The sequence below is a fragment of the Rhinopithecus roxellana genome, chromosome 13, assembly GCF_007565055.1.
Source record: "Rhinopithecus roxellana isolate Shanxi Qingling chromosome 13, ASM756505v1, whole genome shotgun sequence".
Classification (NCBI taxonomy): Eukaryota; Metazoa; Chordata; class Mammalia; order Primates; family Cercopithecidae; genus Rhinopithecus; species Rhinopithecus roxellana.
In genome coordinates this window covers 52912149-52935597 of record NC_044561.1, presented here as the reverse complement: position 1 = coordinate 52935597, position 23449 = coordinate 52912149, and the positions used below count along the sequence as shown (strand labels likewise).

General features: G+C 46.0%; 1 protein-coding gene across 1 annotated transcript in view; it reads left to right on the top strand.

Annotated features, from left to right (window-relative positions):
• The window catches only part of KCNJ6 (potassium inwardly rectifying channel subfamily J member 6), a 311720-nt gene that overhangs the window by 263152 nt on the left and 25119 nt on the right, over positions 1-23449 (top strand). The gene's annotated exons all lie outside the window — the stretch shown is intronic.

Here is a 23449-nt window from a genome sequence, read left to right as displayed (position 1 = left end):
CATTGTGGAAGACAGTGTGGTGATTCTTCAAAGACCTAGAACCAGAAATACCATTTGACCCAGCAATCCCATTACTGGGTATATACCTAAAGGAATATAAATCATTCTGTTATAAAGATACATGCACGCATATGTTCATTGCAGCACTATTCACATAGCAAAGACATTGAATGAACCCAAATGCCCATCAGTGAAAGACTGGATAAAGCAAGTGTGATACATATACACCATGGAATACTATGCAGCCATAAAAAGGAATGAGATCATGTCCTTTGCAGAGACATGAATGGAGCTGGAATAATGGAAACCATTATCCTCAGCAAACCAACACAGGAAGAGAAAACCAAACACCACATGTTCTCACTTATAAATGGAAGCTGAACAATGAGAACACATGGACACAGGGAGGGGAACACCACACACTGGGGCCTGTCAGGGAGGGGGAGGGGAAAGGAGAGCATCAGGAAAAACAGCTAATGCATGCTGGCTTAATATCTAGGTGATGGGTTGATAGGTGCAGCAAACCACCATGGCACACGTTTACTTATGTAACAAACCTGTATATCCTGCACATGTATCCTGGAACTTAAAAGTAAATAAAATATAAAAATAAAAATAAATAACATTTTCTCTGATCACAAGACTGCAAGGATTAAATTGTTCTCTTCTAGATAGTTATTGTAACATAAGCAGAACACAAATGCTGAAAACATAAATATATTAAGTTTTGGTAAATAATTTTTTTTTTTTTTTGAGACGGAGTCTTGCTCTGTCACCCAGGCTGGAGTGCAGTGGCCGGATCTCGGCTCACTGCAAGCTCCGCCTCCCGGGTTCCCGCCATTCTCCTGCCTCAGCCTCCCGAGTAGCTGGGACTACAGGCACCCGCCACGTCGCCCGGCTAGTTTTTTGTATTTTTTAGTAGAGACGGGGTTTCACTGTGTTAGCCAGGATGGTCTTGATCTCCTGACCTCGTGATCTACCCGTCTCGGCCTCCCAAAGTGCTGGGATTACAGGCTTGAGCCACCGCGCCCGGCCATTGGTAAATAATTTTTAAGTACAAATAGTAAAATTTTTTAGAACTATGTCTCTTAGGGTGGCTCACACCTGTAATCCCAGCACTTTGGGAGGCCGAGGCAGGCGGATCACGAGGTCAGGAGATCGAGACCATCCTGGCTAACATGGTGAAACCCCGTCTCTACTAAAAAATATACAATAAATGAGCCGGGTGTGGTGGCGGGTGCCTGTAGTCCCAGCTGCTGGGGTGGCTGAGGCAGGAGAATGGCGTGAACCCGGGAGGCAGAGCTTGCAGTGAGCTCAGATCACGCCACTGCACTCCAGCCTGGGCGACAAAGGGAGACTCTGTCTCAAAAAAAAAAAAAGAAAGAAAGAAAGAACTGTATCTCTTAAGGAAATGGGTGGAGCTTCTAATTTTTTTGCATGTAGCTATAGATTAATATGACTTACTCGTAGTCTAAGGCAGGATTCAGCATTACTTCTGTTCCAATCTTTATTAGTTTAGATATATGCACTTATAAACATTATTCTCAAAAATACAGAAAAAGGAAGAAATGAGTATTGATGTAGCACATCCCTCTGTTCTACGAACCCCTTTAGAGTCATTTGTTATTAAAAATCACGTGTTGCTTAATCATGGAAAGTTATTTTAAATGATCCATAAGCTGATAAGTGAATTAGGTCCTGTTTCAGTTTTCTTAAAAGCAAATAATTAGAACCCACCTATCTTACAAAAGGATTTGTGACTAGTCACGTTCTCACTTTCAAGGAATTATACCAAAAGGTGGGGGTGGGGAGGAGGTCTTATCAACACTTGTCAAATAACTATTAATCTGTTACTTATAGTTAGGAGAGCCTCTTTCAGCCTAATATCCTGTGAACATTTCAGAAACATAGAGATAGTATGAATTTTGATAGACCTTTGCAAAAACAGTTGAATAAGGATTTACAATATTCAATTGTATTTTGGCCAAAAGATCATAAAAGTGTTTTCTCTGTAAATGTTGAAGAAACTAAGACACTATCTTACCTCTATCCTATGTGACTTTCTGTCAGAGATGTTCCATCAATCTGCTTAGATGTGCACATTTTCAGTTTCTCATCCTTAAAATCATGCAAATGATCCAACCGAGGCACAGATGGGGACACCGGTGGGAGACAGGCCTTACCAAGATTAGCGGTGTCAATTAAGGCTAAATGGGTGTCCCGTGGTGCAGGGGCTGGCCGGCAACAAGCATGCTCTCCAACAACCTCCCTCCAGCCCTGGTGGTGAGCGTGAGAGCAGCATGCTCTGAACCTCATGGAGATTCCCAGCATGCCTTCTGCCCATCCCAAAGTATTTCTAACACAGGTGCGCAGATGAGGTGTGTGTTTGTTGCCTGGGTGACATGAGCTACCATCATCTGTAAGTCTTTGTTTGGTCCTCATGGGAACAATACATTCTGTGGCCATAGTAGGGGATGCAAGGGGCAAGGTCATTAAAGGAAAATCGGCATCCCGTGTGCTAGCCCACTTCACAACTCAAATGAATTCAGAACCTCACAGCTGGGCCAGAACACCCGATGACCAGTGCTTCCCGTTCAGGGTAGAGCATGTGAGAGAAGTAGAGCCCCAAAGCCAGCCTGGGACGCATCATGCTATTAAAAGGGTGTCCAACAGCACTGATATTTCTTATCTCTCACCCCTTTGTCTAGGGCCTTGCACCCTGGGGCACCAATCCTGGTAAAACAGGGCCTTTCTTGGTCAAGTAGGGGGGGACCAGTTGTGAAAGAAAAAAGGAAGAGAGTGTACGTGTGTGCCCAGGCAGGTGCCTCTCGGGAAAACTGCCTGGACAGTGAGCTCTGCACGTGAGTCTCACCCAAGCTGCTGGGCCAAGCCCCCAGGAAGTGGGCACACCACTGCCACCTGAGGTCATGGGCACCTGCCCCAGGGCAGCCTGCCTCCAGCATTCCTGCAGCTTTCTGGACTTCAGCGTCTTCTTTTGGCCTCTGAGCACTTCCCTTTCTTTTTAACTTAGTCATATGTGACGATCTACATTTCTGAAATATAGCCAGCATTTTAAATATTTCAGAGGGAGACAGTTTTCCGAGTTCTCTGGACAGCCACATTGCCAGAGATGACAGTGCTGTGTAGTTTTATAAAAGGTTTTGAATCGCTACTCGTTGGAGAGGGCATGAAGAAGCCAAAAGTGGATAAGGTTGAATCCTGAAGCAGCAAACATTAGAAAGAGTCATATCCATGGAGGCTTCAGGTATCAAAGATGACTGTGGTCCAGGCATTGGGTCAAGGCAAGTCCCACATCAGATGGGGAAACTGAGGCAACAGACCTATACCCACTCGGACTCCTGAGTCCACCAGGTGGCGGAGGAACTGAGGCACTGGCTGGAGCAAGCGGCCTGCCCTGCAGCTAGACTGCATTTCTGCTCTTTCCTCTGCTCTTCCCTCTTTTAGTTTTCTACTCGTTTCTCTTTTACCATTCTCATCTTCCTCTCTGTCACGTCTCAGACCTGCCCAAGGATGGCTGGTAGCATCTGAGGCACTTGGAGTTGCAAAGGACCTGCCATGTGTGAGGGGTGGCCACGGGCCCCTACTCCACCACCACAAGGGCTTTGCTGTCCGCAAGGATGTTCTGAGACCTGGGGCTCACACGCTGCCTCCCTTGGGTCACACATTTTGCTCCACGTCCGTGACTTATTTGGTGCCCAGTTCATGATCAGGAATGCAGCCTCACAGTGACACATCGTTCTTGTGGAACGACATGATCTGATCTGTGATGCAGTTTCCAGGAGTGCCTGGGAAAAAAAAGAAAAAACAAAAAACAAAAAACCCCAGGGACTGCGTGGAACTCTTCTTCTGGGCTCCACCAGGGGCCCTGAGAGCACAGTTTTGACACAGGTGCAGTAAGTTCTCAGCAACTGAAGCCCTTACAAAGTAGCAAAGCATTCCATGCTGGGAAACTTTATTAAAAAAACATCTTGTTTGAAAAATGAGTTAGGAGTATTCCCAACTTGGCTTCCAGCTAATGTAAACACTGAAAACCAATTATCATTTGGAGAAAGAAAACAAGGAGTTTAATGTTTTGAAGTGTGGGAGCCAACATTTCCAGACAGACACTTCATGTGTTGGGGTCAGAATGGAAGGAGGACCAGCCTGGGCACTGGAGGATCTGGGCAAGCCCTGGGCTCCGCTACTGGCCAGCTGAATGGCCTGGGACAAAGGACCACTGCCTCTGTTTCTTTACCTGCAATAAGAGAAGTGGGCAACACCCTCTGAAGTCCCTTCCACCCAGTGAGCCGGCACTCTGCTGTGGAGGATTCTCTTGGTCTCAGCGTCCCTTCCCCTCCGGTAAGCGCTGCCTCTGGAGCTTACACTGCCTAGTGTGCACTTGGAAGAGTGAGCAAAGTATCTGGGTATATTTTCTCTTTTCATCTATTCTGCAGACAAGCCAAAAAAGAGAAAAAGGAAAGAAAAAAATCTCTCTATCACCACCACCCATTTCTTCGGGGCTTTCTAAATCTATCACAAAGTTGCCTGCAAATATCGCTTAGCCTGCTTGCTGCAACATTCTAGCAAATGAAAAGCTCTTCTCAGATGTTCTGCACTGCAGATATTTCAGGACCAATTTTAAATGGCTGCAAAGCAGCAGAAACTTGACAGAGAAACTCCCCCACGTGGGTAGGCACTTCCGAGACCTCAGTTTTCTCGTCCAAGCTAAATCGCAATGTCATGCTCGTCTTCAGGGACCAAATACTTCCCTCTCTCCATTTAATTCACCGTGCGTTCCTGCCATATGCTTGAGGTGCTCTGATCTCTTTTATTTTCCACTTAATCTCTAAAATGAGTGTCTCAGTCATGCCGTGGCCACTGTGAAATCAGTTAATTGAGCCCTTACTGCAGACAGCAGTGTTCCCTGCCCCCACCAAGTTAGAAGCAATTCTGTTCCACGTAGAATAAAGTAACCTGTAAATATTTGCAGGAATAAGAGCCTCGTTTTAAGAGAAAACCCACAAATTACACAAATGAATCTTGAAACCTAAGACCAGCCCTGCAAGGCAAGGCAAGGAAAACCTGAGATCTGAGTTCAAATCCCGGCTCACCACTCCACCAGCTTGCAGAACCATCACTGGAAAGACACCGTCATGAAATACAGATTTCTTAGATGCTGTTTCCTCCGAAAATTCCCTTCATGGAGCAGGGACTTTTCTAAACCAGAGGGTGGCCTAGGTGGGTCAGTTATGAGAAATTACCACTCCCTTTAACTACCCTTTCTCTACTACCTCTTCGCTAAGACCTCATTTAACTGAATTTTCATCAGGAATGATCGAAGCAAAATTAGAAGACTGATTTTCAGAGTCCAGAAAGTGAGGGTCACCCCTCTGGTTTGTCACAGTCACCCAACAATCCCCAGCTGAGTCCCCAGTCTCTTTGAGAGTAGGCAGAGAAGGAGAGGAAGGGGTCTTAGTGATCCCCTGTCAAGCTGGGAGCAGGCAGCCTCGGTGATTCTGCTACTAATGGAGAGCTGGAACTATTTTCTGGGCACGCTAGGCAGACCCTCACCTGTCTCAGAATCCCCCGTCCTTATGGCAGAGAAGGCTCCCAGGGCTCCCACTGCTGACCTTCACCCCAGGCCCACCCCTAAGGGTTTCAGTGCCAGAACCACAGCGCAAATGGGGCCCCGAGGACATGCCTCTTCTCTCCCACCCTTGTCTCCTGTCTCATCCAGTGAGGGTCCTTGGGGATGTATGTGGGTTCACCCCAACCAGCCCCCCAAGTCCCATCCCCAGCCTTGCAGCGCTGAGTCACCCCTCCATGACTCTAGCCAGCACAGGCCTTGGGTCAGGGCCATTGGAGGAGGGAGTTCCCAGGTCCCAGATACCTCAGGACTGGCTGGGGGTAAGGCATGAGTTCTGGGTGGACTGGTCCCCTCGGCTTCTCAGACTCCTCATCCTGTGGAGGAAGGCCCGTGTGGGTACCAGGGCAGGACACCCCCTCCCCTTCCTCCTGTCCAAGAAGCAATCTCGCTGCATCTTCCAGGACCGCCAATGGCAGAGCAGGACGGCGCCATCACCGACATCCCCTGGAACTTTTCTTTGGGTGGGAAGGAAGCACAAGCGTCATTGAGAACCCCAGGGCTGGGGCGCCAACTTCTTGGGTCAAAGGACAAGAAAACAACCTCTCATTCCAGTATTTTCCAGCAGAGAGAAGGAAGCATGAACAAAAGCAGCCTCCCCTCCCCAGAGAAGAGAGACAGGAGGCCGGGCCACGGAGTACGTGAACTTCTCTTCCATCCTCAAGTTTTGAGGACAGTGCCCCAGACAGAAGGCAAGCCAAGGTTTGCTCATCAGTGAAATGGAAGTAGCAAGAACCACCCCAGCCTGCTACTTCACTGAGCAACTGAGAAGATCAAAGGAGACATTTAAATGGCAAGGAACAGCATGGGCAGGCCCTAGCTGGTGGTCAGAGGGGTCTCTTGACCTGCTCAAGGACACATGAGTCAGGGCTCTGACCCCTGCCTGGTGCTGTTTCTCCGAAAACTGCTCTATTTGGGGCTGTGAGGGTGAATTGGAGGAAAGCAATATGGGAAGAGTTATCAGGAAATGCCAAAACATTTTTTTTTAACCAAATGTCAAGACAGCAGAGAGATGTTGAATCAAGAAGGTAGAAGACCAATCAGAAAGTAGCAGAAGAGCTGACAGACGCTTCCATTTGTTGAGTCTACTGAGGGGTGTGAGTGTCCATTTTCTGTGTTCCAGCACCTTTACCTAGGACATAGGACATGGAGACTGAAGAAATGCTTACTTCCTGATTCCATGAATGAATGAATGAATGAATGAACGAACGAATGAAAAGAAAAAAGTATGGATGAACTGACAAACAAGCCACTGTGCCTGGTGCTACACGTCCATGATCTCTAATGCTCACACACCCAAAAAAAAAAAAAAAAAAACCCACAAAGTGGAATTTTTTTCTTGGATTCTGAGAGACGGTGAGGGTTGCCCAAGGGCACCCTTTCTAAAATTCCTACCTAAGAGTCTCTCCAGGCTGATTCCAGAACTTTCTGGGGTCCCCACACTCCTTCTTGAGTCACTGTAGAGTCCTGGAGTCTGTGTTGGGGTGGGACTAGCTCACACGTTGGGTAATGTTTTTCATATTTCCCTCCATTTTTCTAGAGGTTGTCCTAACTCAGAATGCATCTCTAGCTTTCTGTGGAAAGAGGTTTGGTGGCTAAGACAAGTCAAATATGCTTACCTCGTGCAACCTGGTAAGAATGGAACATAGTACATCAGAGAATAAGAAAGGCAAGATAATTAAACTAATACTTTGCTCAGAATACCAAACTAGAATTACAACAGGGTTGGAGACAGGATGGAAAGAGCCTATGAAATATATCAAACATTGACTGAAGTACTGTAATGCCATGCACTGTGGAATTAATAATGGCAGTTGATAACGGCAATTTCCCTAAAGCATTTAAATGCATTTGCTTTATTTTTTAAGCACAGTTAGAAAGCTTGCCTCCCTTATCAGTCATTCACCCTACGTCCCCCCTTGAGTATTTTAATCCCTCCCTTCCTTTGTCATAACTTTCCATAAAAAGAATGCATGTTTACATCTCCCCATCTGCTCGTGCAGTCTGGCCAGCACCCCTTGCCCCCGCACACCTGCACCCCCAGCGTTGATGGCTACTAGCTCACATGTCGACTTTAACCGCAATCTCTATCCTGCAGGCTTGTAACCTTATTTTCAACCTTACTGACCCATCAATTTTACTCCAAATTCATTGTCGTTTCCTGTCTTCACTTCTTTCTTTATCCAGCTCTAGTCTATGAATTCAATAAAATTTTTGCCAGTTCCTTAATTCCCTTTTCACTCCTTTGTTTTGTGTTGCTGCTGTTGTTGTTGCATTGCTGGAGAAAATGTCAGCCCTAGAAGTAGCCAAACGTTGACCTTCTGTGAGCCACACCTGAGCTGCTGATCTCTGCTAAATAATCCCACACACGCGGGCAGATAAGCATCATTCTAAATTCGTGCAACCCAACCTCACAGGGACCTTCAACAGTGCCCAGTAATTTTTCTGGTCAATTTGCTCTCCCGGGCTCCACAAAGAGCATTTCAAACTTTCTCCACTCATTCACTCTCAGCAAGTGGCCTTACTCAGGAACCTGAAAACATCGGACAGGAATCCCCTAGCTTCCTCAAATAAGCCTGCAATGTTTTCCACATCTGAGTCCATCCTTTTCTTTCCTCCCATCGCAAAAGAGAAAATGGCCCTCTTCCTGCAGAAAATTCCAGCTCCTGTGCTTTGAATCCCATCTTCTCCTACCTATCTGTCAACTAGAGTGGCCAATCATCCCAGTTTGTCCAAAGCTATCCCAGTTTTAGCACTAAAAGTCCTGTGTCCCAGGAAACCTCTTAGTCCTGGACAATCCAGAATAGCTAGTCACCCTAAAACACTATAAATAATCCCCTCTTTCTCCCAAATATTTGACCTCTCTCTTCCCAATGAATTCTTTGTATGTAATTGTGTCAAGTCTCTCCCATTAAAACAAAACAAACCAAAACAAAACAAAAAACTCTCCTTCGCTTCCACAATTCTCTATCAACCTTGGCTCTTTCTGCCCCCCTAACAAGCAAATTCTTCAAAAGAGTTGTTGATATTTCCATTCTCCCTCTTCTCTTTGCTGCTCACTACTCAACAGGCTCCCAGATTTCTGACCCCACTGTTCTGCTGAAACATTCCCTGCCCAGCTCATCAATGGTCTTTAGTCTTTAAATCCAATACACTATTTCCATTTCTTTTGTTCTTCCAGCAGTTTTTGATGTTGACCACTGTTTCTTTCTGGAACCACTCTTCTCCCTGGGCTCCTATGACTTCGAACTTCCTGTTTTTCTTCTGCCTCTATTCACTCAAGCTCTTGTTCAGCCTCCAACTCCTATAACCAGCCATGAAAATGTTGTGGTTTCTCAGGTTCCGTCTAACTAAGCTCTTCCTCCACTCACTCTATTCTATCTCCAATTCTCATTGACATTCCCACAACATCAGCTCCCATACACCAGTGACTCCCAAATTTACCTCTAACCTAAAGACTCATCTTAAAGAGCTTTGGAGTAAAATCAGTGGGTCAGTAAGGCTGAAAATAAGGTTACAAGCCTGCAGATTGGAGACTGTGGTTGAAGTTGACATGTGAACTAGTCACCATCAATGCTGGACAAGTTAGACTTGTCCCTAAAGTTCCAGAAGGCTTTATCCAACCATCCTTTGACAGCTCCTGGGCTTAGAGCCTGGGCTTCACTCAACCTGTCTGCACTAAACTCACACACTCCCTCTCAATCCAGTCCTCTCCAGGAGTCGGTATGTTGGTGTACAGCTCCACTGTCCACACAGGTGCTCAGTCCAGAGACCTAGATGACATCAAGGGAATTTGCATGTTCCCTGCCCCCATTTCCAACCCAGCGCCAAGCTCAGTCTACTTCCCTTCCCAGCTCTGTCTTGAATCCTGTCACTCCCTTCCTCTGCATGACCACTCCAGTCTACCCGCCATCACCCCTTGCCCAGACCACTAGGAAGGCTCCTTCTTGCTCTCTCTTTGTTCATTCTTGCTCTGCCCCAGTCCACTATGAGCACTGCAGCTCAAGGGCTCTTTTCGAAAGACAGAGAGGAGGATCCTATCTATCTCCTCCAAACTCTCCAATGCCTTCTTACTGCTTTTAGAGGGAAGGCTGAGTTATTGATGTGACCAACAGGCCTACATGTGTGCCCCTGCTCACCTCTTTAGCCTCACCTCACATCATTATCTCACGTATGACTGTCCCCACAACAGGGTCACTGCTTCTTCAGTCCAGGGATACCCTTGTCCACCCTCTGTCAGCATGACATTGAGAAAGCCATTCCTACTCCCAAGTGATGCCACGCTCCTGCCCTTGTATGGTCCTGTGGCCCTCTATACCTTTCTTTTGAAAAACTCATTACAAGTTTTATACAGTGATCAATGTCTTTCATTTCCCTACCTTCGATAAGTTTCAAGAGGAGAAGGTCTGTTTCTAGTTTCATTCATTCTGATAATTAACACAGTACCTGTCTCATACAGTAAGTGCTATTATAATTCAAGTAGTGGCAATAAAATTGAACTTTTGAGTTGTCATCAAGTATTATCAAGTATTTATCAAGCTTATGGTATACAAGAGATACAAATTCCATTGAGATTATCTGATTAGGAGGGTGGATGTACAAAAACAGACAAAGCATACATATTTACTAAATGCCAGAGACTGACAGCCTAGTTGGGGAAGGAAGACTTTGCCAAAATTCTTTTGATAATTGTAATGAACGAAACCTGGAAAATTGTCAAGTGAAAAGCAATAAGTGGACTGTGAAAAGAGCCTAGCAAGTGCTTCAGATAATAGATGAAGCAGGATTCTTGAAGGAAAGCTGGCTGAGATGCTCAGAGAGGCCTCCTAAAACCACTGGATAGAATTTCAGTAAACAGAGGAAGAGGAAGCGTAGTCCAGACAGGGGAATGACACGCAGTACAGTGAGGAGGCTGTGGCCATCCAGCTGCCATCTTGGTTGACAGCCCACCGTGAGGCAGGTATAACGCACTACATACCTGGTACCTACCATACGTGCATCTCACAACAACCTGGAGGTATTATTCCTTTTTCACAAATAAGGAAACTGAGGCTCAGGAAAGTAATGGAGCTTGTCACAGCTCATGTGGAGAGTAAGAGGCAGAACTAGAACTCAGCCTAGGGGTAGCTTATTCCCAAAGCCCAAGCCTACAACAACCCTATCCTGCCTAGCCCCACCTTGCTGGAGCATTAAGCTCAAGGAAGTGGACGGAGGGCCAGAACTGGTGCCAGACACTACACCTGGGTCTAACGTGTGGCCAGGATTATCTAAGGACCAGGCAGAATCAAAGCCACATTCATGGTGCACTGCTTTTCTAGAATGCAGACACACTGGACAGATTGTTTTTAAAAGCTGGAATTAGGCCAGGCGCGGTGGCTCACGCCTATAATCCCAGCACTTTGGGAGGCTGAGGCGGGCGGATCACAAGGTCAGGAGAGGGAGACCATCCTGGCTACTGCAATGAAACCTCATCTCTACTAAAAATACAAAAAAATTAGCTGGGCATGGTGGCAGGCGCCTGTAGCCCCAGCTACTCTGGGAGGCTGAGGCAGGAGAATGGCGTTAATCCAGGAGATGGAGCTTGCAGTGAGCCAAGATTGTGCCACTGCACTCCAGCCTGGGCGACAGAGTGAGACTTCATCTCAAAAAATAAAATTAAATTAAATTAAAAAATTAAAAAATTAAAAAGCTGGAATTAGAGTTTCTTGATTATTTCCAACACGTGAGGACATCCGTTCCTTTGTCAAGTCCAGAAGGAGATCAAGTAGAAAAGGCATGTCTCCCTTTCTTACCATGCCACGTATCTTGGCAATATTTTTGTGCATTGCCAATGGTTTGAGGATATTCGATCCTTGCAAGCATCCAGGGACTAAACTATGGCTACTAGTAGTAGTCTCTCTACTCCAGGGACATAGAGAAAGGGTCATTGGAAAGCAAGCAGTCCACTGAGTTTTCTCCCTGACCCAGCAAATCTTCCTTCCATGTCTTCCTGTTCCAGTAACACTGTCACTTCTGCAAAATCCAAACTTCTTATAAGATCACTAAATCAGCAAGTAATAGGGAACTCCCAAGTCAGATTGTTAATAAAAATCCTTAAATTACATTTGAAAGACTGCCCGCTGAAATGTGAATCTGCCCCCATTGTGAAGGAATGTGCACCACAGCTCGGAGTCATTACGTATTTAATGAAAAAATAAAACAAAACCGAAGACTGCTCTAAACATCCAGCCCAGGAGAAATACTATAAAATGGTCAAATGAAAGATCTTCAGTCACTGTCACCAAAAGTCTACTCCACCTCTTCATTCAAAGCAGATCTGGAAATGAGCAGGTGAGGGCAGAAAGGAGACCCTTGTCCAATGTAAACATCTCAAACCCTGGAGAGTCTCCATAGACTGCGACCGTCCCACAAGGAGTTGAGCAAGCCTCTGCAAAAGTGAACTCACTGAACGAGATCTTGGCATGGACTTGGTGCACCCTGCATGTTGCGGCGTCAGGGGTGCTCCCCAGAACTAGAGGTTATGGAGCCCACCTGTGTGCCGTTTCTGAGACCCATGCTTGGGACCAGTGTCCGCTGGAGGACTCCTTCCTGCATCCCCTGGGGACCCCTCTTCCACATCCTCTGCCTGAATCCCACCAACCCCTGGGCAGGCCAACGCCAAACTCAACTCCCCTCCAGACCCCAGCAGGCCCTTCCTCAATTATCTGTCTCAGCCTGCTTTTTCATCCTGTCATCCATCCATCCATTAATGTATTGAACGTCTGCACTTTGCAGGTTAAATACTCTGGGGATATAAAGCTTCCTGTTAAACCAGAAAGGGAGAAACAAGACAGATAAGCAAACAACTCTGGAACAAACAAATGAGGAAGGGCCATGATAGGTCTATATTTTAAAACCCTTTAAATAGATTTTTCCCTACCTTTCCTTAACAAATAGCATTTCTTACAGGCAATGAGCAAAGAAGGAGGGTCAAGGCTTCCTGCGTATAATCCGCTGTCTCTCCCTCCTCACTGCTCCTTTTACCCAGAGTGGAGGACCTCTGTGCTGGCTGGCTCCGTTAGTGCTGATGAGTGGGGTGTCCTGCAGTAATGGGGCAGAGCTGAGCCTCCTCCTGCCTTCCCAGGTAGAAAGGCAGAGAGACAGGTGCCCCATGTAAGAGGCCTTCCAAATGGGCCTGACTTGAGTCACTCAACGGATGCAACTATGAAAGTGAAGTAAGAGCCAAGCTATCAGAATCTCCTCCCTAAAAGGGGGTCCCACAACCCCCTACCCCAACATGCCCCATCTGGGATGTGTGGGTCCTGGCTCAGCTCTTGCCCTCCGTGCCCCAGCCTTGACTGGTGTTAATCACTATAGGAGCTCTTCCTCTTGGCATTGTCTCCTCGCCCTACCCAGGGTGAACACTTCTAGCTAACATCCTTCTATGCAAACACTTTAGCATTTTTCAAAGGTGGCCTTCCAATATACATTTTCTGAGTCATGCAAATCATATCATAATTTCCCACCTTCACACACACTGACTCGCAATGATTATCAGTAATTTCACAGCGAGGGAGTCCTTAAGAAGCACCATAAGTTGAAGAGTGGAATATGGCACCTCCAATGAACTCAGAATCATTCTCCAAACACTTTCCCACCATGAGGGCCACCAGGGAGACACACACAAAGCCGATGGACGAAAGCAGAGCTGTGTGACTTAAGAAGCTCTTCTGTCCTGAGCTCTCTTTGTAGGGGATACATCCCTAATACTTACAGAAAACACTCAGTGAATTGAGTTCGTGCCACATTGTCACCTACCTATTTAGAGACATAGAACAGATAGGAAACAAGTGAAGAAGCTCAGCTTCTCCCAGTTTTGTGCTTCGGTCTCAAAACGAACATTCATTATCAATGTGGCTAGATCAGAATCCAGGCTGGGTCATCTGGAAACAGCACATGCAGAAACATCAGCGAGGCACAGCCTAGCAAAGGTGATGTGGGGTCTGGCTACATCACAGTGGTGCCACAGCCAGCCTCTGGCGAACAAACGCTCCTGCCCACAGCCTCCCACTACAGATAGCCCTGTCTCCTGCGTTTCACCATGAGATTGCTGCTGAGAGCTTTTCCGACTTACAAAAAAAATTTCATCAATTTCACATTCTGTGTTCATTAATAACTCCTATTGAGAAGCGTACAATTATACTGTGTTCTGAGTCTGTGGAACAACACTGAACAATTAGTGCAACTGGAGGTGGGCCCCAGAGGAAAGAGGCAGCACTCCTCCTCCTAGAAATCTCAGGTCAAGATTCCTTGGGTTGGAACTCCTCCCGCCTCTCCCACAACATGCCGGTTAGCTTGAGGAAGTGTAAGATAAGTGAGGAGGAGGAAAAGTAAAAACACAGTGATTTATAAACTACCCCCCCCCCCCTTTTTTTTTTTGAGATAGAGTCTTGCTCTGTCACCCAGGCTGGAGTGCAACCGCACAATCTCGGCACACTGCAGACTCCACCTTCCAGGTTCAAGTGATTCTCCTGCCTCAGCCTCCCAAGTAGTTGGGATTACAGGCGCCCGCCACCACGCCCAGCTAATTTTTGTATTTTTGGTAGAGACGGGGTTTCACCATGTTGGCCAGGCTTGTCTCAAACTCCTGACCTCAGGTAATCTGCCCGCCTTGGCCTCCCAAAGTGCTGGGATTACAGGCATGAGCCACCACACCCAGCCTAAGCTCCCTTTCTATAGGTGACCTGACTTAAATATCTGCAATTATAAAGAAAAAAAAAACAACTTTAAAAACCCAAAGTAATGAGTTTAGTGTGATATGACTGGACAAATGACCGACCCCAAGAAACAGCAGGAAGAAGGTTCATTTTCATCACTTTGTCAGGTGGCATCCACACTCCAACAAGCAGCGTAATAAAATTTAAGACTGTCTATTCCAAGAGAAGTCATTCTAAACTTGTACCTACTGGCAATTTGGTTAGGAGAAAATGAACCTATTGGCAGTTTGGTTACGAGTGAAATTAAAGTATTCAGGAAAGGAAATAATCTATTCTGGTTTTTGTCCCCAACTCTAAATATTAGCAAGATGACATCCCATGGAGATCCCAGACCAGCTCTTCAGGATTAGCAGCTAAAATGTTGATGTCTGTAATGTGTGCCAGTAGCATCCCCCAGAGGAAAGGTAAACCTTACAGACCATAGCTTCCCCCATCACCTTTCCGAGAAGTCCAAGAGCTCAGCCAGCAGATGCTGTTCACGGAGGTTTGAGTGACAAGGCCTGGCTACTTGTAAGACTTCCTCCCATCCATGGCCCACAGCTCTGTAGCCAGAGCTGCCTGGCCTCAGTGATTGCAGCTCATGCCCTCAGAGGCACAGCCTCCTCCCCTGTAGATTCCTCCCCTGTTTTATACCCTGCATGCTCAGAAATGTCACCCCTACCAGCTGTGCTTCAGCCTGATGTCCCTCTCCCTGGGCTGTCTGATGAGGGTCAGTGGTGGCAGCAGCCCAGCTCACTCCTGGCTAACCCAGGCTGGAAGGGCTTCCTGCAGCCTCAGAACAGTCACGGATCACAGGCATGACTTACGAATCTGCCAGCTCAGACTGCGTGTCCCAACTTGAGGTCCAGGAAATACAATCAGTGTTAGCTGTGCCATTTTCCATGCAATATCAACATAAACCGAGGTACAGACCCTGCCTCTGCTGCCACCAAGCTCTGCTGAGGTGTTTGTCACTCACAGTTCCCAAAGTCGGAGGCACACTATGTCATGGTGGGGGCAGAGGTGTTCCACATCAGGAAGCACCCGGTCAGCCAGGAGGGAAGGAGGGCAGGAAGCTGTGGGCAAGACCCTTTATCATGGTTTCCATGAGAAGGAATGGACGAGGCTGGTCAGCAGGCTTAGGATGGGCTAGTTTGGATCATTTCAGCAGACTCTGGAGCATGGAGGCTGTCCCTAATGTTTGAGGCCTAACTCTGGGGGGTTAAGGTGAGTGGATCATGGCCTGGAGTGAGAGAGCCTCATGAGAGAAGTGATTGGAGGCATGGACCCTGGAGCTGTTGGTTTGCATCTGAAAAGTGATCCCATGGGCAAAATTGTTTACTGGTCTCTGGCAATTGGGTCAGCACAACCCCAGATGTCAAAGGATCAGAATACAGACAATAAAAGACATGGTTAAATAAAAGACACTAATCCAGAACCAAGCTGTTTCTGACATAGACACAAAATATTGCTTCCCCTCCACCCCAGCCCTACTCATACACACATCTGTCGGCCACGTCTTTACGTCTAATAGGATGCTCTTAGAAGTAAGACCAAAAAAACTCATGGATCCGAAGAAACGAGCTAAAAAGTAAGAATTAAGTCAGCCCCTTCAAGTTATAATAAGGATACCAATAATAGCCTGTGCTTAATAAGTGATGTCATGAAGAGCATGTTACATGTTCTGCCCTGTGCTATATCCTCATGTATTACTTTACTTGATATATGACTCGTCTTCCTCAAAATAGGACAGATGAAAGGGCTCCATCCCTCCCTGTCACTCTGATCCCTACACACAATCTATTTCCACCACCTTGGAAGAGCTGCTGTTGAAACTAAACTAACTGAAACTGCACTGTGACCCAGGATCCTGGTATCTGCTGTTCCTGCTCTCTGGCTCTGCTGAACATTGCCTGGCACACCGACTGCTAAAACTGGAACATGCCAACCCTCCCTACCCGGGAGGAACAGTGAATTGAGATGACAAAGATTAGACCAGAGAGGAACACAATGTTGTTACTCAGCTCCTCCTCGTCTTTAAAAGCCTGAGCCAAATAAATGATTAAGCTACAAGCATCTCATGTCACCCCGAGATAATAACAAGCTAGAGGTGTGAACATAAATGGATGAGATACTCCTGTTATTACTAGAATTTCACAACAGTCAGGACAGAACTTGGGCACCTGGTGGTGATTTGTGAGCCAAGGGATGTAGCATGGTGGGGGTTTATTTTGCCATACCAAGCCTTCATTTGTTCCTGAAAATATTTGATTCTTATGAAATATATATTTTTAAAAAACAGATTTGAAATGCTAAACTCTCCTGGGTTACAGTACCCCAGTTAACGTAGGAATGTAGAGATTCGTTGATTTATACACTTGAAATAAATACTTCAAAACTGGACTTGGACTGAAGGAGACTCTCTGACTTCTAAACGTATTACGCATACATTTACGAGGATGTGCTCATTCAAAAGGCTTGTCTCACACTCTATAAACCAAACCAAATTTTCCAAAAGTCAGGAAAGATTCCAAGTGTGAAGAAAGGGTGAGAGTTCCTAACAGAGTCATAAGTGGATTTTTACCCCCGTTTTAGTAACTGTTCACTGTTAGTCGAAGAGTGAGGGACTTCCAGCAGATTACAAGAGAGGCTGTGCACTGGACTCTGAACCTCTTGAGACAGCTCTAATAGTAAAAATGAATCCAATTTATGAAGAAACTCTGGAAAAGGCTGCGACGTGACTCTACAAGTAATATTTTCTAGTCTAGTAGCTACCACCAAAGGAACTCTGGCACCTGGAATACGACTGGGTGCTCACCCGCTCCAGGGTCACTGCAGCCCCAGGGCAGCCTAGGCAGAATGCTCGGAACCTCTTGGACAAAAGCTTCCCTGTTAAACATGGTTCAAACACTTCACTGCCACCAAGATCCACAGACCTTCACAAACATGCAGGATGCAAACTACATTTATTTTTCCAAAATTTGCCCACTATTTCAATTTAAGATTGCCTTCATTAGATGGCCCACGAGACGACGCGGTTGCTTCGATAAATACGTCTCTATTGTATCATCTTCCTGGTGCTGGATTTGTGAGTCACTCTGTAAGGAGCTTGTTTATTTTTGTTTATTTGTTTTTATTTGTTTGTTTTTAAAGATAGAGTCTTGCTGTGTTGCCCAGTCTGGAGTGCAGTGGTGCGATCATGGCTCACCACAGCCTCGACCTCTGGGGTTCAAGCAATCCTCCCTCTTCAGCCTCCTGTCCTGAGTAGCTGGGACTCAGCTACATTTGTTTTATTTTATGTAGAGACAAGGTCTCTTTATGTTGCCCAGGCTGGTCTCTAACTCTGGCCTCAAATGATCCTCCTGCCTCAGCCTCCCAAATTGCTGGGATTATGAGTTTGAGCCACCATACCCAGCCTTGTTTTTAAAAATCTATTGCTTTTGGTTCAAAATTCTTTAAAGCCTGCTTTTTCACCAAAAAAAACCCCCACCTGTTTTCTTGCAACCAATGATGCTCTCCCTTCTTCTTCCCTTGCTCATCAGCCATCCTCCCCCATGAGAAGGGCACCTTGGAATCTTTCGGAAAGGATTCAGAGGTAAGGAGGGAGGACAGGAAGCCCGGCTATTGTTTCACCAGCCTCCCTTAAATTTAAGAAGAATTTAAAACACGCTCAAGGCATTTCCTTTTGACAGGCTATTAACAAAGCAGAGTACAAACTGGTCCTCAGAGAATGGGGACATTTTATCACTCTGCAAATTGATCAAATGTGGCTCCCAAGGTGCAAAATTAATGAAAATGTAAACAATTATGAAAAGGCAATAAAAGTGAACTATAGCTAGGCCAGGCGTAAGCTGTGTTTAATTTTTAGTAAAGATTCTCCAGTTTCTCTACACTTCTGAAATATCAGTCAGATTCATAGACCTAAAAATATGTCAGGGGGAGAGGTTTACACGTTCTGTTTCCTCCCAACAAGTAAATTACCCAGTTACTAAATCAACCCTTAGACACATGCATCTTATACCAGAGAGGCAAATCTCAGTTTGGGGAATCAAAAGTTCTTTTAATAGATGTTAACGGCATTATATGCTTTGACAAATCAAATGCAAATCAGTAAACATTCTCCTTTTTTAACTTTTAAGTTCAGGGGTACATGTGTAGGCTTGTTGTATAGGTAAACTTGTGTCATGGGGATTTTTTGTACAGCTTATTTTATTACCCAGGTATTAAGCCTCTAGCACCCACTGGTTATTTTTCCTGATCCTCTCCCTCCTCCACCCTCTGCTCTCCACTAGGCCCCAGTGTGTGTTGTTCCTCTCTATGTGTTCATGAGTTCTCATCACTTAGCTCCCACTTATAAGTGAGAACATGTGGTATTTGGTTTTGCATTTCCGCATGAGTTTGCTGAGGATAACGCCCTCCGGCTCCATCCATGTTCCTGCAAAGGACATGATTTCATTCTTTTTTATGGCTGCATAGTATTCCATGGTGTCTATGTACCATATTTTCTTTATCCAATCTACCATTGATGGACATTTAGGTTGATTTCATGTCTTTGCTATTGTGAATAGTGCTGCAATGAACCTACGCATACATGTGTCTTTATAACAGAAAAATTTATATTCCTTTGGGTATGTACCCAGGAATGAGACTGCTGGGTTGATTGATATTTCTGTTTTTAGGTCTAAACTTCTTTCTCTCTAGCAACCTCTGCCTTCAGGAGTCCTTTCAATTCACTTTCACCTTCCTAGATAATTACCCAGATGCAAATGTGTGGCAAAGGGGGGTCGAGAGACCTAAGGGGTCATGGGGGATTGTGGGACACCAATAGTTTGCACAGGATGACAAATTTAGCTTTTCCTTAGGTGTCCACATCTAGGTGGTATCACCTTAGTCCAGAGCTTGTTTGCAAACAACAGATAGAGACCCCGACACACATTGGTCCAGCTCCCATGCAGCACCCCTCTGGCCCCTCCAGCTACCCATCCCTTGCCCGTTCTTCAGGGTTCAGCTAAAGGCATTCTACATTTTCCAGAAGCAAGGGTAGAGGCAGAGCCAGTCCAATGAGCTTGCCCACAGCAGGAGCTCTGAAACCACTGAACTGACTCTTATCAGGTCCCTTGGCTCTGAGTGTCTTGGTCTGATGGCCAGTCTGTTTCCTGTCCACAACGTGGCTTCCCTGAGCTCCTGGTTTCATGAAGGGCTAGGTAATTAAGATGAGACCATCATCAAGGGTTTGTCTCTACTGTTTTTTCCCCTTGACTGCTACAGAAACAACGTAGACAGAGTTTCCTAGGAGCTTTTGTCTTCTCAAAAGCACAATACCTGCCTTTAACACCACTGGAAAACATACTAGGACTGGAGCCCATAGGTCCATGAAAATCGCCCAACTATATGCCTGTTATCCATCAAAAAGACAGTAAGTCTTTTATTAAACTGTCCCCACCCACCCATATCTCTATATTGTTCTAGTTATCAAACTCAAAACTTGGAGGTCTGTTTGTTTTTTACTAGAATCATAAAGTTCATTGACATAGATGTTTATGTTTCAGCTACACAGAGCAATAATATCACGTAAGCTTTCCCAAGACTTGTCACCTCGCCAGAGGGCATTCTCAGGATCACAGACTCTGTTATTATCTTTCAAGATGAAGACATTTTAGTTATAAGTATCTTTTTTTATTAGAAAGAGTTTTTGAATTTTTAAGCCAAATTTTAAAAATATGTTCCAGGAGAGTTTATAATTTATAGACACAACACTCAGATAAGTAGAGATGGAACCAACGTTTTTCTCTGCAATTGAAATTAATTCTGCACTTCAGCTCCCTTTCTGTTTCCTAATAGAAAAAAACTGAAACATAGGCTGGACATGGTGGCTCATGCCTGTAATCCTAGCACTTTGGGAGGTCAAGGCAGGTGGGTCACTTGAGGTCACGTTCTGTTCGAAACCAGCCTGGCCAATATGGTGAAACCCCGTCTCTACTAAAAATACAAAAATTAGCTAGGTGTGGTGGGGAGTGCCTGTAATCCCAGCTACTCAGGAGGCTGAGGCAGGAGAATCACTTGAATCCAAGTAGCCAAGGCTGCAGTGAGCCGAGATTTCACCACTGCACTCCAGCCTGGGTGACAGAGTGAGTGAGACTCTGTCAAATAAAGGAAGGAAGGCAGGAAGGCAGGCAGGAAGGCAGGAAGGGAGGGAGGGAGGGAGGGAGGAAGGGAGGGAGGGAAGGAAAGAAGGAAGGGAGGGAGGGAGGGAGGGAGGGGAGGGAAGGGAGGGAGGGAGGGAGGGAGGGAGGGAGGAAACAAGGGAGGGAGGGAGGAAGGAAGGAAGGAAAAAGGGAGGGAGGGAGGAAGGAAGGAAAGAAGGGAGGGAGGGAGGGAGGAAGGAAGGAAGGGAGGGAGGGAGGAAGGAAGGGAGGGAGGGAGGGAGGGAGGGAGGGAGGGAGGGAGGGAGGGAAAGAAAGAAAGAAAGAGAGAGACTGATTTTCCAATTAAAAATAACTTAGTCATGGCTGGGCACGGTAGCTCACGCCTGTAATCTCAACACTTTGGGAGGCTAAGGTGGGTGGATCACGAGGTCAGGAGTTTAAGACCAGCCTGGCCAACATGGTGAAACCCTGTCTCTACTAAAGACACAAAAAATTAGCCAGGCAAAGTGGCGTGTACCTGTAATCCCAGCTACTCAGGAGGCTGAAGCAGGAGAATCACTTGAATCCAGGAGGCAGAGGTTGCAGTGAGCCAAGATCTTGCCATTGCACTCCAGCCTGGGTGAAAGGGTGAGAATCTGTCTCAAAATAAATACATACATACATACATACATACATACATACATACATACTTCCAGTTTTCAATGTGGTTAATTCAGATCCAAACTGTCATTCAAGATGTTCCCCTCCCCACCCTAAGGGTGGTTGGACTTGGGGTGGCATAATATCACTTTGTCATGGTTGGGGGTGTGGTCTCACCCAAATACAACCAGTCTCCTTGTTGGTCCCTGCAAGCACCGGGGGACTACAGGTGCACACCACCACGCCTGGCTAATTTCTGTTTTTTGTTTTTGTTTTTGTTTTGCAGGAATGGGGTTTTACCATGTTACCCAGACTGGTCTCAAACTCCTTGGCTCAAGAAATCCACCCTCTTTAGCCTCCCAAAGTGTTGGGATTATAGGCATGAGTCACTGTGCTGGCCAAAATCAGTATTTTTATATAAGAGGAGGTAGATTGAAATGAACACCAAGAACAACTTGGAAGAGGAATTGAAGGGAGTTTTTGCTTTTTTTTTTTTTTTTCCTAAGTCAATATGTCATTCAGGAGAATATGGATCAATCACCCTGAATTGCCTTAGTGATAATGGGAAGCTCATATATTCATCTGAATTTAATGAGAATTTGTTGTCAGTGGTGCCATGTCCTTGGAGCTATTATATCCCCTGCACTGGATGCTGAACTCTGTGAGACCCAGGACTACTAATTCTGATCTCCAAGTACAAAGCCTTACACTTTGAGGGCATTCAGTAAATTCTTGTTAAATAAACGAATATTATTAATTTCCCTTTGGTTTTGGTGCAATAAGCTGGTCAATGAGCCTGTGCCTTAACTACAGCTGTCATGTGTGGCTGGAGAAAGTGACACATCAGGGCAAATGTGTGCCTGGGTCAGATAGATTGTTTTAGGGCACTTAGTGGCTGGCTTGAGCAATCATGGGGTTCGTTACTTCTCATAAGTGTCAAGTCTGTGGACAGTGAGGCATGTCCCCCAGGTCAGCTTCCTCTGGGTGTCTGATCTCACAGTCCCTACATAGCTGCCAGCAGCCAAGAGGCTATCTGGGCGCTGGTTCATAGTCGTGGGGGAAAGCTCACTTCTGCCAACTGCTTCTTGCCATGCTGTTTTAATTCATCGGAATGAAGTCCTGAAGTGGATGACTGTAGCCAAGGAGATGGCATGTGTCAGTAAGCTTAAGCCAAGTGAGACCCCAGAGTTCATGGGCAGTGATAGGAGGCAGCTCATAAAACTGAGTAATACCTGGAAAGGGGAAAGGAAATGGGTGTGAGGTATATAACCAACAAATACTCACGACAAATTCACGATTAGCCACCTGTCTAAATCCTGCTTAGTTTCTCTGATCAAATCACTCTCTTACTCTCCTCAGAAAGTTTCCAATCTCCCCCTCAACCTCCTGTTTCACAAAGAAAATGGAACTGTGCCGACTAAAATTCCCTCAAGCCTTTGCCACCATATCCCAGATCTACCTGCACCAGTACCCACAGTCTCAGCCTTCCCTCTGTGAGGACAGAGGAGGGGTCCCTCTTCCATCTTCTCCCAGCCTCACCCATCTCTCCAGAACCTTAAATAGTTGATCACCTCCTCCTCTATCTGTAGATGGAGCCACATCCACTCAAACAGAGCCTTTCTTAGCCATGTTTAAACGTGGTCAGGTGCCTCACGGCTTTCAGAACTCACCCACCCCATATCCCTTGTTAACTCTTGCCTTCTCCCCACATCTTCGGGGTCAGATTCTTGAAAAACTTTTCTATATTCACTCCCCACCTCCTCACCTCAAACACTTCTCAACCCACCTCACTGGCTCCCTTTTTACCCCTCAGCTCTGACAGCCATGTTTGAATCTAACGCATATTGTTCAGTTTGGGGCAGTTTTCTCTTTCAGCATTTTTTTACAGCGTTAACCACTTGCTCTTCTTGAAACATCCTCCTCACATGGCTTCTGCCGCCCTTTGCTCTCCGGATCTTCTCCTGCCTCTCTAGCCTCTCTCTTTCAACGTGCTGGGCAGGCTCATCCCCTTTCTCCTGCCCATCAGATGTTAAGTTTCCACAGCCTTTGTCTCCCGCTCAGCCTTTCCCTCTCATTTGACCCTTCCCTAGGCAATCTCGTCCCCTCCCAGGCTTCTGTTATCATCCATATGCCGCTGATATCCCCACTGTGTATGTCTAACCAAGGCCTCTTCTGTAGATCTGAGATTTGGTTATCCCAATGGCCTGCTCAATACTCTTGCATGTGTCAAAGTCACAATAACCTAAACATGTCCAAAACCAAACATGTCATCTTGCTGCATTCAA